This window comes from Entelurus aequoreus, linkage group LG13, assembly GCF_033978785.1.
Source record: "Entelurus aequoreus isolate RoL-2023_Sb linkage group LG13, RoL_Eaeq_v1.1, whole genome shotgun sequence".
In the NCBI taxonomy this organism is placed as follows: Eukaryota; Metazoa; Chordata; class Actinopteri; order Syngnathiformes; family Syngnathidae; genus Entelurus; species Entelurus aequoreus.
This window is the reverse complement of record NC_084743.1, coordinates 69815117-69829798: the sequence shown is the minus strand read 5'-3', so window position 1 is coordinate 69829798 and position 14682 is coordinate 69815117. Positions and strand designations below refer to the sequence as shown.

At 40.7% G+C, this 14682-nt stretch overlaps 1 protein-coding gene across 4 annotated transcripts in view; it reads left to right on the top strand.

Annotated features, from left to right (window-relative positions):
* The window catches only part of mecom (MDS1 and EVI1 complex locus), a 388765-nt gene that overhangs the window by 828 nt on the left and 373255 nt on the right, over window positions 1-14682 (top strand). The gene's annotated exons all lie outside the window — the stretch shown is intronic.

The following is a 14682-nucleotide window of genomic DNA, read 5'->3' as shown; positions in this document are numbered from 1 at the left end:
ATTTTCACACATATGATGATTGAAATAAATAATGCATTCCCCCATGTGTATTTTGTACTGTTGTGATTGCACCTTAATTAGGATGATTTTTTACTCCGCATCATGCCTCCCCTTTTTTTATTTACATGCATATAAAATCAAACAATTCAATATCAAATCAATAAAATATTGCATTGGAACATATGCAGTAACTATCTCTCACTTCAGTTTACTGTATTCTTTTTCCCGTCTAAATTAAAATGATTTATTATTAAATTAAAAATACAGACTTTTCTGTCCACAGTTGCCATGGTGAATCCGAGAATCAGTGCTCCATAGATCATGCCTTTTTGTTGTGGTCTTAACGCAGAGTCAACATACTGAAGATTGATTGAAATGACTCATATCAGCTGTTCTGCAAGTTGTGTTGTTTTGGCGTTTACAATCCTTGTGACCTTTTCTTGGCCATTGTAAACTATTATGTGTTGCTGGATGATCCATTGGAGGCTCTGCTAAAACTGTAAATATTTGAAATGATCGAAAACTAATCTAATAAAATGAATTTTTTTTTAGAGTTACTGTCCCTCCATCAAAGCCAACATCAGACTAACCAAAAGAGGTTTCGCTTCAACCTCATTAACGAGTCATAATAAACAAAACAATGTGTTTTTAATGCTAGTCTTCCCTCCCAGATCTGGTCCAGTTGTGGGTTTCCCATGACTGAAGTGGTGTCATGATGATGGATGGGCGAGGTTGGCGGGGGGCTGCCTCTTGCCCTCCTCCTCTGGGATGTCCCACGGACTGACGGGCACATTGATAATGCTCCGCTAAAAAAGGCCCACTCTCTGCAGTACAGAGGTGTGCATGAGTTGTGTGGAAAAAAATATGGCTGTAAATAAGAGAAAAAGGCAAGACTGGGGTAAAAAAAAAAAAAAAAATGTTAGTGTGGAGTTTTCTGTGGCATCATGTTGCATTTCTTTTACGTATGAAAAGTACCTTATAAAATGTGATTGATTGATCATTAAAGTTAACAAAGCAGAACTGTTATTGTGCGATACCACACATTTTCTTTCCTATCCGATGCCGAGTAAAATTTAGGCTTGTATCGGCAATATTGATCCGACACTATACTTTGTGCATATGTACCCAATGTGTCTGCAAAAATTAAAAAGTTTTCAAATAATAACATATTCATTTAAAAAAAAAAAAAAAAAGTAGAAATGTAAGAAAAAAACTGTAAAACATTGGAATGTAATGAGCAAAACTAATAAGTAATAATAATATACTTAGTCACGTACAACACAACATGTTGTCTTTAAATATATCTAATATCTGTTTCTCGCATTTTGACTTTGCAGCATTTTGACTCTTTAGTATGCGGCCCTTGGTGGAAAAAGTTTGGACACCCCTGATCTAAAACATTAGAAGCCCTCAAAATAAAAATGAAATATACTTAAAATACAAACAAAGTTTAGTTAGGTAATTAAAAATTTAATATTACTAAAGCATGAATTAATTAGAAAAAAATACAACAACATAAATAAACACTGTTTTTTTCGTTTTTTTTCATTCTTTCATGTAAAAAAAAAACAATAGTGGAAATGTATGAAAAAAAATGTGTATGGAATAAAAAATAAAGCTGACATGTTTAACTAATAACTAATGATAATAAATTTAGTCAATACAAAGCTGACACAATATTTGTAGCATTTTTTAAAGTAAAAAACAATATCAATATGTTTGACGAAAAAATAGATACCGTAGAACACAATTATCCAAAGTAAATAATGTACAATATAGTACTTTCTCTTGTATTATTTTCCATGCAAAATGTGTTATCTAAAAGTTTTGTTTTCTTTTTGAAAGGCATGTTCCATCTTAGAATTGTGCTGTTTGAGCTACCAGAATAAAAACATTGGAAGGTACATCTTTTAATAAAGTAATACCTGTCACAGCTTGTCACACCATGCCGTGCCTTGTTTTGAGTTTCTTGGTGATTTTCTGGGTGTAGTGTCAATAGATGTATATTACAACACCTTTGTTATAGTACATGAGACAATGCACATGAATGGACATATAAAATGTTAATGTGTTAGTTAGATTATAGCCAAAGGAAACATTTTTCATGCTCCTTTTTTTTGCTGTTTTTATCTGCCATGCCTAGAAATCCGTTCAGTGGAAATAATGCACACATTAAGCGAGGGTTGTTTTGTTGTTGTCCATTTTGTGCGGAGTTTGGTCCGTTTTACATAATGAAACAGTCACAAATCACTGCACACGAGCGAATGAAGGGCATACTTAGTCATACATGTCACACTAAGGGTGGTAGTATGAACAACAGCAACACTGTCATAAACATGTGCCATATAGTGAAACCACACTAAACAACAATGACAAACACATTTTGGGAGAATATTTGCACCGCAACACAACATAAACACTATAGAACAAATTCCCAGAATTCCCTGCAGCACCAACTCTTCTGGGACGCTACAATATAAACAAACGCCATTGGTGGATCTACACCTAGCATCCACTGTAATGATACCACGTACAATAGCGTGTCTAGTCGATACTACTATGATTACATCAATGTGTTTTAGCATCACAGAATCTTCTTTAATTTTTTTTTTAATATGTATATTATGTTTATAAACTCAGGAAATATGTCCCTAGACACATGAGGACTTTGAATATGACTAATGTATGATCCTGTTACTACTTGGTATCGGATTCATACTTAAATTTGTGGTATCATCCAAAACTAATGTAAAGCATCAAACAACAGAAGAATAAGTGATTATTACATTTTAACAGATGTGTAGATAGAACATGTTCAAACAGAAAATAGGGAAATATTAACAGTACATGAACAAGTAGATTAACAAATCAATTTATACAGTTTTTCCCTCATAATGTTGAGAAAATAATACAATAAAAAATGACACAATATGTTACTGCATATGTCAGCAGCTAAATCAGGAGCCTTTGTTTGTTTACTTACTAATAAAAGACAAGTTGTCTTGTATGTTCACTATTTTATTTAAAGGCCTACTGAAACATTTTTTTTTTATTTAAACGGCGATAGCAGATCCATTCTATGTGTCATACTTGATCATTTTGCGATATTGCCATATTTTTGCTGAAAGGATTTAGTAGAGAACATCGACTATAAAAATCGCAACTTTTGGTCGCCGATAAAAAAAGCCTTGCCTGTACCGGAAGTAGCGTGACGTCACAGGTTGAAAGGCTCCTCACATTTCCTCATTGTTTACACCAGCAGCGAGAGCGATTCGGACCGAGAAAGCGACGATTACCCCATTAATTTGAGCCAGGATGAAAGATTCGTGGATGAGGAACGTGAGAGTGAAGGACTAGAGTGCAGTGCAGGACGTATCTTTTTTCGCTCTGACTGTAACTTAGGTACAAGCTGGCTCATTGGATTCCACACTCTCTCCTTTTTCTATTGTGGATCACGGATTTGTATTTTAAACCACCTCGGATACTATATCCTCTTGAAAAAGAGTCGAGAACGCGAAATGGACATTCACAGTGACTTTTATCTCCACGACAATACATCGGCGAAGCACTTTAGCTACGGAGCTAACGTGATAGCATCGGGCTTAACTGCAGATAGAAACAAAAGAAATAAACCCCTGACTGGAAGGATAGACAGAAGATCAACAATACTATTAAACTATGGACATGTAACTACACGGTTCATGCTTTCCAGCCTGGCGAAGCTTAACAATGCTGTTGCTAATGACGCCATTGAAGCTAACTTAGCAACGGGACCTCACAGAGCTATGCTAAAAACATTAGCTATCCACCTACGCCAGCCCTCATCTGCTCATCAACACCCGTGCTCACCTGTGTTCCAGCGATCGACGGAGCGACGAAGGACTTCACCCGATCCTCGATGCGGTCAGCGGCTAGCTTAGGATAGCGCGTCTGCTATCCAAGTCAAATTCCTCCTGGTTGTTTTGCTGCAGCCAGCCGCTAATACACCAAACCCACCTACAGCTTTCTTCTTTGCAGTCTTCATTGTTCATTAAACAAATTGCAAAAGATTCACCAACACAGATGTCCAAAATACTGCGGAATTTTGCGATGAAAACCGAGCTTTTTGTATTGGATACAATGTGTCCGAATACTTACGTTTCAACGATTGACGTCACGCGCATACGTCATCATATCTAGACGTTTTCAACTGGAAGTTTCGCGGGAAATTTAAAATTGCACTTTATAAGTTAACCCGGCCGTATTGGCATGTGTTGCAATGTTAAGATTTCATTATTGATGTATGAACCATCAGACTGCGTGGTCGGTAGTAGTGGGTTTCAGTAGGCCTTTAAGAACAAACTTGCAATAAGAAACATATGTTTAATGCACCGTAAGATTTTTTTGTGAAAATAAAGCAAATAATGACATTTATTGTGGTCCCCTTTATTTAGAAAAGTACCGAAATACATGTTGGTACCTGCACCGGTAGTCTCTCATGGAAAAAAGGTTGGGGAACCCTGATCTAAAGCATAGCAAATAGCCGAGAGACAGCCCTCATCTCAAAACGCTAATAAGTTGAGATACTCTTAAGTCGAGGTACGACTGTAATATGATTGTTTACCTTGTAACAGGTTCCTCCCATCACACGCTATATGCATGAAGTGATTTACAGCCTCTGTTTCCCACTTCTGTCGTGTGTAGCATTAGTCATATTGAACGCTTCATTGGGGTCAAAGGTTATTTCCATCTAAGGATAAGAAGAAAAAAAACAAAAAACAGACCATCAGAGTGTGAGTGACCATGACCCAGGTGACTCTGTCCAACAGGATGGTCTCCAACACTGGGAGATGTCAACAACGACTCTTGGCAAGTGGGAGAGGCGGCCTCAAAGGAGGGTTGATACCATATCCAATAAAACACGAATAAATCAACAGCCTCACAGTTTTCTCAGAACCGCCATTGTACTTTTGTGTTTAAATAACATCCAGGTTGGCTTTGTCACATCAGATAAGCGCCGGCGAGTGCGATGACATTCGTGTCTTGGCATGGCCGCCCGTACTAACACGTTTGTGTAGTACAGTGTTTTCAACCTTTTTTGAGCCAAGGTACATTTTTTGCATTGAAAAAATCCAGAGGCACACCATCAGCAGAAATCATTAAAAAAACAAAACTCAGTTGACAGTAAAAAGTCATTGTTCCAATTGTTGGATATGACTTTAAACTATAGAGATGTCCGATAATGGCTTTTTTGCCGATATCCGATATTCCGATATTGTCCAACTCTTGATTACCGACTCTGATTTCAACCGATACCGATATATACAGTCGTGGAATTAACACATTATTATGCCTAATTTTGTTGTGATGCATTAAACAATGTAGCAAGGTTTTCCAAAATAAATCAACTCAAGTTATGGAAAATAATGCCAACATGGCACTGCCATATTTTTTATTGAAGTCACAAAGTGCATTATTTTTTTTAACATGCCTCAAAACAGCAGCTTGGAATTTGGGACATGCTCTCCCTGAGAGAGCATGAGGAGGTTGAGGTGGGCGGGGTTGAGGTGGGGGGTAGGGGGTAGCGGGGGGTGTATATTGTAGCGTCCCGGAAGAGTTAGTGCTGCAAGGGGTTCTGGGTATTTGTTCTGTTGTGTTTATGTTGTGTTACGGTGCGGATGTTCTCCCGAAATGTGTTTGTCATTCTTGATTGGTGTGGGTTCACAGTGTGGCGCATATTTGTAACAGTGTTAAAGTTGTTTATACGGCCACCCTCAGTGTGACCTGTATGGCTGTTGACCAAGAATGCCTTGCATTCACTTGTGTGTGTGTGAAAAGCCGTAGATATTATGTGATCAGGCCGGCACGCAAAGGCAGCGCCTTTAAGGTTTATTGGCGCTCTGTACTTCTCCCTACGTCCGTGTACCACTCCGTACAGCGGCGTTTTAAAAAGTCATAAATGTAACTTTTTTAAACCGATACCGATAGTTTCCGATATTACATTTTTAAAGCATTTATCGGCCGATAATATCGGCAGTCCGATATTATCGGACATCTCTAGTTGTTATATTTACAATAGTAAATACCAAACATTTACTTTTTAATTATGTTTCAAGCCAGTGGTTGTCGAACCTTTTTCACCAAATACCACCTCAGAAAACACTTCTTTTAGTGACCACCATTAAAATACAGTAGCGCAGTAGGCCTTAGTACTCATTAAAAACAAGACAGAAGTTGTATTTAACAATGTATTTAATATTGTTAGCCACTGTGACATTCCACACAGTTTGAACAGTAACACTGTGTTTGAATTTTTACTGAAGTGATTATTTGGCGTACAACTAGATGGAGCCCATTTGAGAATTTCGAACATGCATACAATTATGGACATCACATTTTTTGGTATGGCTGTTGACCAAGTATGGCTGTTGACCTTGCATTCACTTGTGTGTGTGAAAAGCCGTAGATATTATGTGATTGGGCCGGCAGCAAAGGCAGTGCCTTTAAGGTTTATTGGCGCTATGTACTTCTCCCTACGTCCGTGTACATAGCGGCGTTATAAAAAGTCATAGATTTTACATTTTGAAACCGATACCGATAATTTTGAAATCGATACCGATAATTCCCGATATTACATTTTAAATCATTTATCGGCCGATAATATCGGACTGCCGATATTATCGGGCATTTCTACTTTAAACCATAACACAACCACGCGTCACTATAGCTCTTGTCTCAAAGTACTGTCACGACCTGTCACATCACGCCGTGACTTCTTTGGAGGTGTTTGCTGTTGTCCTGTGTGTAGTGTTTTAGTTCTTACAGTAAGTCTTTGCTGTCGTCCAGCATTCTGTTTTTGTTTACTTTGTAGCCAGTTCAGTCTTAGTTTCGTTCTGCATAGCCTTCCCTAAACTTCAATGCCTTTTCTTGGGGGCACTCACCTTTTGTTCATTTTTGGTTTAATCATTAGACACCTTTTTACCTGCACCCTGCCTCCCGCTGTTTCCGACATCTACAAAGCAACCTACTGATATGGAAGTGTATTACACCGTTACTCTGCCGAGCTCGAGACAGCACCGACACTCAACAACAACACATCGTTTGCAGACTGTAATTACTGGTTTGCAAAGAATATTTTTAACCCAAATAGGTGAAATTAGTTCATCTCCCACAGCACACTGGCACAGACTGTGGTTGAACAACACTGGTGTAGTAAGTGCATTCAACTGTCAGCTCTTATTGTGGTGTCAGTCCAGCCTTCTAATTAGTGTCCTCAGCGGGCAGGAAGTGGGCCTGGGCTGGACTAATCTGTCAGCGAGGCCAGTCCATCCTCGCCCCAGCGACTGTTTCCTCAGATAAACCCGTAGCCCTTTATCTAAGAGAGTCGCCACGCACGGGGGGTCCGGGAAGCCCCCCGGCGGTTCTGTTATTACTTATTGCATCTACATTTTTTTTTTCTACGTGAAGCTGTGCCGTGTTTATGAAAGCGTGTCGGAGAAGTGAGGAACATTCTCGAGGCGGAGCGCTCGGAGACCGGCTATCAGATCACGGCTGTGACAGGTGTTGATGGAGCATGAGAGGGAGGAAGCGTAGTGAAGGACACTTCCTGGCAGACAGTTTTATCAGCCAGGGAGCGGAGGGGTCAGAGAGAGGGTGGACGAGGTTATCACACCCTGCTAGTCAAGTACTGCACGGTGCCTTGAGACACAACATCCACTTGCTGACCAGGGAGAATGTCTCTTTCTTATAAACACTGCGTGAGTTATAGAGATGCCGCCGAGCTGTTAAATAGAGACGGTTTTTTTTGTTTTTTTTGCTATATTGCCATGGTTGGTAGAATACACCATGGACAAAAAAGGCCTTTTAAAATCCCAGTTCTTGCCTTTGTGTGTGTGGAGTGTGCATGCTCTCAATGTGTTGGTGAGGATTGTCTTCAGGTACTCCAAATGACCTGGAGCCTCATGTATTAAGGCCCCGTTTACACTAAGCAGGCTAAAATTATCCAGGGTAAATCTCACCTAACCTTATCCGTGTCCACACACAACAATGCCACCGTTTAAGACTCCCTCCGTCCGCCGGCGCAACGCTACCTAATACGCATGCGCGGAAAATGCACAGGCAGCACGGTGGGACAGGGGTTAGTGCATGTGCCTCGGAATACGAAGGTCCTGAGTATTTGTTCTGTTGTGTTTATGTTGTGTTACGGTGCGGATGTTCTCCCGAAATGTGTTTGTCATTCTTGATTGGTGTGGGTTCACAGTGTGGCGCATATTTGTAACAGTGTTAAAGTTGTTTATACGGCCACCCTCAGTGTGACCTGTATGGCTGTTGACCAAGAATGCCTTGCATTCACTTGTGTGTGTGTGAAAAGCCGTAGATATTATGTGATCAGGCCGGCACGCAAAGGCAGTGCCTTTAAGGTTTATTGGCGCTCTGTACTTCTCCCTACGTCCGTGTACCACTCCGTACAGCGGCGTTTTAAAAAGTCATAAATGTAACTTTTTGAAACCGATACCGATAGTTTCCGATATTACATTTTTAAAGCATTTATCGGCCGATAATATCGGCAGTCCGATATTATCGGACATCTCTAGTTGTTATATTTACAATAGTAAATACCAAACATTTACTTTTTAATTATGTTTCAAGCCAGTGGTTGTCGAACCTTTTTCACCAAATACCACCTCAGAAAACACTTCTTTTAGTGACCACCATTAAAATACAGTAGCGCAGTAGGCCTTAGTACTCATTAAAAACAAGACAGAAGTTGTATTTAACAATGTATTTAATATTGTTAGCCACTGTGACATTCCACACAGTTTGAACAGTAACACTGTGTTTGGATTTTGTTGAGTTGTTGAGTTCAATCCCGGGCTCGGGATCTTTCTGTAAGGAGTTTGCATGTTCTCCCCGTGACTGCAAAAAAAACTTGCACCTGATTGGCAACACTAAACTGGCCCTAGTGTGTGAATGTGAGTGTGAATGTTGTCTGTCTATCTGTGTTGGCCCTGCGATGAGGTGGCGACTTGTCCAGGGTGTACACCGCCTTCTGCCCGAATGCAGCCGAGATAGGCTCCAGCACCCCCCGCGACCCCAAAAGGGACAAGCGGTTCGAAAATGGATGGATGGATGGATGATAAACTTTGACTTTTATTTTATTTTGTAGTAGTAGCAACTTCCTACCGGTCAACTTCCTTTGTTTTCACTTTATCGACCTGCGCATGCAAGTGACGTCGAGGCCACATTGGGGCCTTCTAGCGCTCATCCATTGAGAGCCTGCTGACATACTGCATCACAGCATGGTACGTCAGCTGCACCGCTGCAGACAGGGAGAGGCTCCAGAGAGTGGTCAAGGCAGCACAGCGGTTCATCGGCTGCCCCCCCCCCCCCCCCCCCCCCCCTCTCTGATAGACATTTACACCTCCCGCCGCCTCAGCAGAGCTACCAACATTATCAAGGACAGCTCCCACCCTGGCTTTGACCTGTTTGACCTGCTGCCCTCCGGAAGGCACTACAGGGTCATCAGGTCTAAGACAAACAGACTCAAGAACAGTTTTTCCCCTAAAGCCATAACCACAGTGAACTCTCATAGGCACTGATTTTATAGTTTAGCACCTCAATGTGTGCAATGTTTACTTTCCACCCACAGTCTGAATTCTTCTGTATATTTGTATATAGTTTAATATTCACACAACACTGTGGAAGTCGCTTCCTAGCAGTTCCACTGTTACACACGTCATAGGCGCCAGGCGTGCAGTTTTTAACAGAGTTTTAATGTTCATCAATGTAATCAAATGTTTTTCAGCGGATCATGACTTTTCAGTCACTCCAAATCCTCCGTCCGCCACTGTTAAAGACAACAGGTGATTAGATAACTCGTACCACCTGGGAGACCTAATCACCTGTTCAGCTGTGTCTCGCCGTCGGCACTGCCACGTCTGATGGTGCTCTGTCCTCAGCACCATGGACAGAGGCGGTGACCTCTGCTCCTGCAGGCAGCGCTGGCCACACCTCCCTCCACAAACACATTCAGAACATTTGTTCTCAGGACTGGACTGTGCACCTTACCTCCGTTTGCACTATTTTATTTTTTCTTTCCTTCCTATGTTTTGCATATTTGTAGACTTCCCCACTGGTACTGGAGTTGCTTTTAGTCTCATTGTACCTGCGTATAGTGACAATAAAAGGCATTCTATTCTATTCTATTCTATATTGAAACATGTGTGTGTTTATACTGGAGTCTGATAAAAATCACATTTTCAAAATAAAATCTCAAAAAAATCAGATTTGTGCCACTTTGGCCTGCAGTGTAAATGTAGTCTAATTATAATAATAATAAGAAGAATATATGTTATTTGTAAAAAGCACTTTCCATTGAGTAAACAACCTCTAATTTTTTTTTGATTGATTGAGACTTTTATTAGTAGGTTGCACAGTGAAGTACATATTCCGTACAATTGACCACTAAATGGTAACACCCGAATAAGTTTTTCAACTTGTTTAAGTCGGGGTCCACTTAAATTGATTCATGATACAGATATATACTATCATATATACTATCATAATACAGTCATCACACAAGATAATCACATTGAATTATTTACATTATTTACAATCAGGGGTGTGGGGGTGGGGGGGTAGGATATGGACAGCAAGTAGTGGACATAGAGAGAGAGAGAGAGAGAGAGAGAGAGAGAGAGAGAGAGAGAGAGAGAGAGAGAGAGAGAGAGAGAGAGAGAGAGAGAGAGAGATCAGAAGGCATAGGAAAAAGTATCTGCATTTGATTGTTTACATATTATTATTAGCATTTGATTATTAGCAATCCGGGGAGGGTGTTAGTTAAGGGTTGTAGCTGCCTGGAGGTGAACTTTTATTGCGGGTTTGAAGGAGGATAGAGATGCCCTTTCTTTTATACCTGTTGGGAGCGCATTCCACATTGATGTGGCATAGAAAGAGAATGAGTTAAGACCTTTGTTAGTTCGGAATCTGGGTTTAACGTGGTTAGTGGAGCTCCCCCTGGTGTTGTGGTTATGGCGGTCATTTACGTTAAGGAAGTAGTTTGACATGTACTTCGGTATCAGGGAGGTGTAGTGGATTTTATAGACTAGGCTCAGTGCAAGTTGTTTAACCCTGTGCTACAGTGTATTAAAAAAAATAAAAAATATAATAAAAATAAATAAAAATAAAAACTAGAACAGCCTAATAGCTACAACTAGTATGCATATATCTAAAAAAATGCTTTTTTTTAAAAAAAGAAGGGTTTTTAAGCCTTTTTTAAGAGCATCCACAGTCTGTGGCACCCTCAGGCGGTCAGGGAGAGCGTTCCACAGACTGGGAGCAGAAAGCCCGGCCTCCCATAATTGACAGAAAATTCCTAAAATCGCAAGTTGATATAATGTTGAAAAAGCTGCCGTGAATTCAACGAGCATTTTAGACAGCAACTATCTTGGAAGGACTGACTACTTCCTGTTTGCCAAAAAGTAGCAAAAGTAAAAATATGCTTGGACAAAAAGTGAAAGAGGTGGAAAGTGATGAGGGGGGGGGTTTCAAACTTCCCGATGTCCCTTCCTTTCCTCGCCCCCAGCAGAGTCCAATTCCTCCACTTGAGCGCTCGGGGCCAACAGCGGGCTGATTAGTCGCCCACCCCCAGCCGCGCTTTCGCCGAGGACTCTGCGGCGGGACGACTTCAAATGCGCGTCCACCCCAAATAAAACCTGACTGCTCCTAATGGACACGTTTTAATCTCCCTGGCTTTATTTGAAGATTTCCGCCGTTCGCCGCTGGCCCCGGCAGAAACAAATTCCTCTCGCTTTGTTGATTAAACCCTTCCCACTCGGCCCTCGCTTATCGCCCAACAGCGAGCCTCTCTTTTTAATTAAAAGTGAGACGCCGCAAGTGCGCAATTAACAGCTGGTAATTAAAGAGTTCTTCAGAAGTGCAACACTCCACCTTCATTTCAATTATAGAGCGGACAAGTGGCTTTTTGATCTGCAAAGGAGTGGAGTATTTGTTTAGTGGCCGATGCGGAGCCTTGATTGCGGCCTACGTCGGCATGCTGATGATTGATGTGGGAGCAGAACGAGGGATATGAAAAAAAAAGTGCGACGCTATTTCGCAAATGCAAATGGCGCCTTCATGTTAATGAGCAGGCGACGGGCCGACCTGGGCGGTTACGGCGTGAAACGACAACAAGCGCCAACTCTGCTCCAAACTGATTAGTGCATTTGAATATGAAAGTTTAATTAAGTGCGCTTGTTTTTTGGAGGGTGACACAGAAAAAAACGGCGTTGTTTGATACTTAACTCCCAACGGCTTTTTGATCGGCGAGTAAGTGTGAACGCGTCGAGTCGCTATCCCAAAGGAGGCAGAAGCCGTCATTTTTATATCGAGTAACTGATAAAAAAAACAAAAAACAAAGGATTTAATGAGCAATGCAGCCTTTGATTGTATAAAGCAGAACACGTGTTCCGTTTTAATTACAATTGATTTGCATCGAAGTACACGGCAGTCGCTTTAAAAGTTGCAAGTTTCTTTCACTCAACACACTTTATCGACACAAGGGTGAGGGAAAAAAAAGGAGCTTTATTGATTTCTGCTTGCATGAATGCAGAATGCTGATTATTAATTGCCTGCAATGCTTTAATGTCTTTGTTTTTTTTTTTAAAATGTATTGTTGCCTATATACTGATGCATTGTCAATGTATTAAAAGGTTCACAACCTTTTCAGCTTACGTACAATGTTAATATGTAATTGCTTAAAAGCCTTTATGGGAAACTTTTTTTTTTTGGTAAAAAATACACAAGTTCATCGCTTAAATATATCACATTTGTCCAAAAGTACAGTAAGGTTGAACAAAACCCAAAACCAGTGAAGTTGGCACGTTGTATAATTTGTAAATAAAAACAGGATACAATGATTTGCAAATTATTTTCAATTTAAATTCCATTCAATACACTGTAATGTTCCAACTGAGAAACTTTTTTTTTTTTTGCAAAAAAGAAAATGATGGATGGAACATTAACTTAGAATTTAATGGCAGCAACACATTGCAGAAAAGTTGTCACAGGGGCATTTTTACCACTGTGTTACATGGCCTTTCCTTTTAACAACACACACACACACACACACACACACACACACACACACACACACACACACACACACACACACACACACACACACACACACACACACACACACACACACACACACACACACACACACACACACACACACACAGCAGGCCTAGACAGGAGGAGTACAGGGTGTAGGTACACAGAACATCAGAGGGTCAAATGTGCGAGAAAATGAGAGCAGACAATGTTGACACCCTTGTGTGGTGTTCAGGTCTGTGGGACCCGTTTTCATTTTTTATTAAAAGAAAAATTATACAATTAATGAATTTTTCAAACTGAGACTCACTGACTTTGGCTCATTTTCTGTGAAGAACATATATTAGAATACATATTTAATGACCACACACCATACACCCCCCCCCTACACATTTCTATTACATATAAGATGTCCGGGTCCACTGGACCCGGGGCTAATAGAAGTGTGGAAATTGATGTTCTGTGTACCACACACACACACACACTCTCACACACACACACACACACACACACACGCACACACAGCAGGCCTAGACAGGAGGAGGACAGAGTGTAGTTACACAGAACATCAGAGGGTCAAATGTGCGAGAATATGAGAGTAGACAGTGTTGACAAACAATGTTGCAACCTTGTGTGGGAACCGCAGGTGCAGAAACACAAAAGAAGAATCCCTGTGGGATGCACAGATATTTTATTGGGATAAGGTAAACATCTGTTCAGTATTTTAACATAAAAGTGTTTGATTGTGAGGCACTAAAAGCCAGAAAATGCAACGGGTCCATCAGACCCTCAAACGCTGGCTGAGTAACAACAGTATGAACATTACACGAGGGTTAAGTTGTTCAACAGTTCGGAATCTCCGTTGCTGTGTTTTAGGCTTTGTATTGCGCCACACATTTTCAATGGGAGACAGGTCTGTACTACAGGCAGGCCAGACTAGTACCCGCACTCTTTTACTATGAAGTCACGCTGTTGTAACACGTGGCTTGGCATTGTCTTGCTGAAATAAGCAGGGGCGTCCATGATAACGTTGCTTGGGTGGCAACATATATTTCTGCATGTGAATGAAGCATTAAGGAGTGGGGCTATCCGGGACTAGCGACAGTGTACACAAACAGATAATACTGTATCATCTCTTTCTCTTTCGGACTTATCAGGTCTTATCAGGTCGGTAGTGCATTCTTCACTCAGGCTGTGGCAAAAAAATACAACCTTACCTAATGTACTCCGTCCATGCTTACATATTTGAGGAAGCGCAGAAGTGATGGAGGCCAACAGGAAGTGGGGGGGGGGAAATACAGCGCCGGACAAGAAATAAATACAGAAACTAAGGAAACAAATAATATATATTAAATTTAACAAAGATGCTAACAGTTAGCATATATTTAGTTAGTATCCTAGAACAGCGGTTCTTAAACTTTTTTCACCAAGTACCACCTCAGAAAACACTTGGCTTTCCAAGTATCACCACAATGACCAAAATTAAAATACAGTAGCGTAGTAGTAGTAGTAGGCCAAAATATTCATTAAAAACAAGGCAGAGTTTTTTATATTTTTGACTAGAGTAACATTACACACACAGTTTGAGCA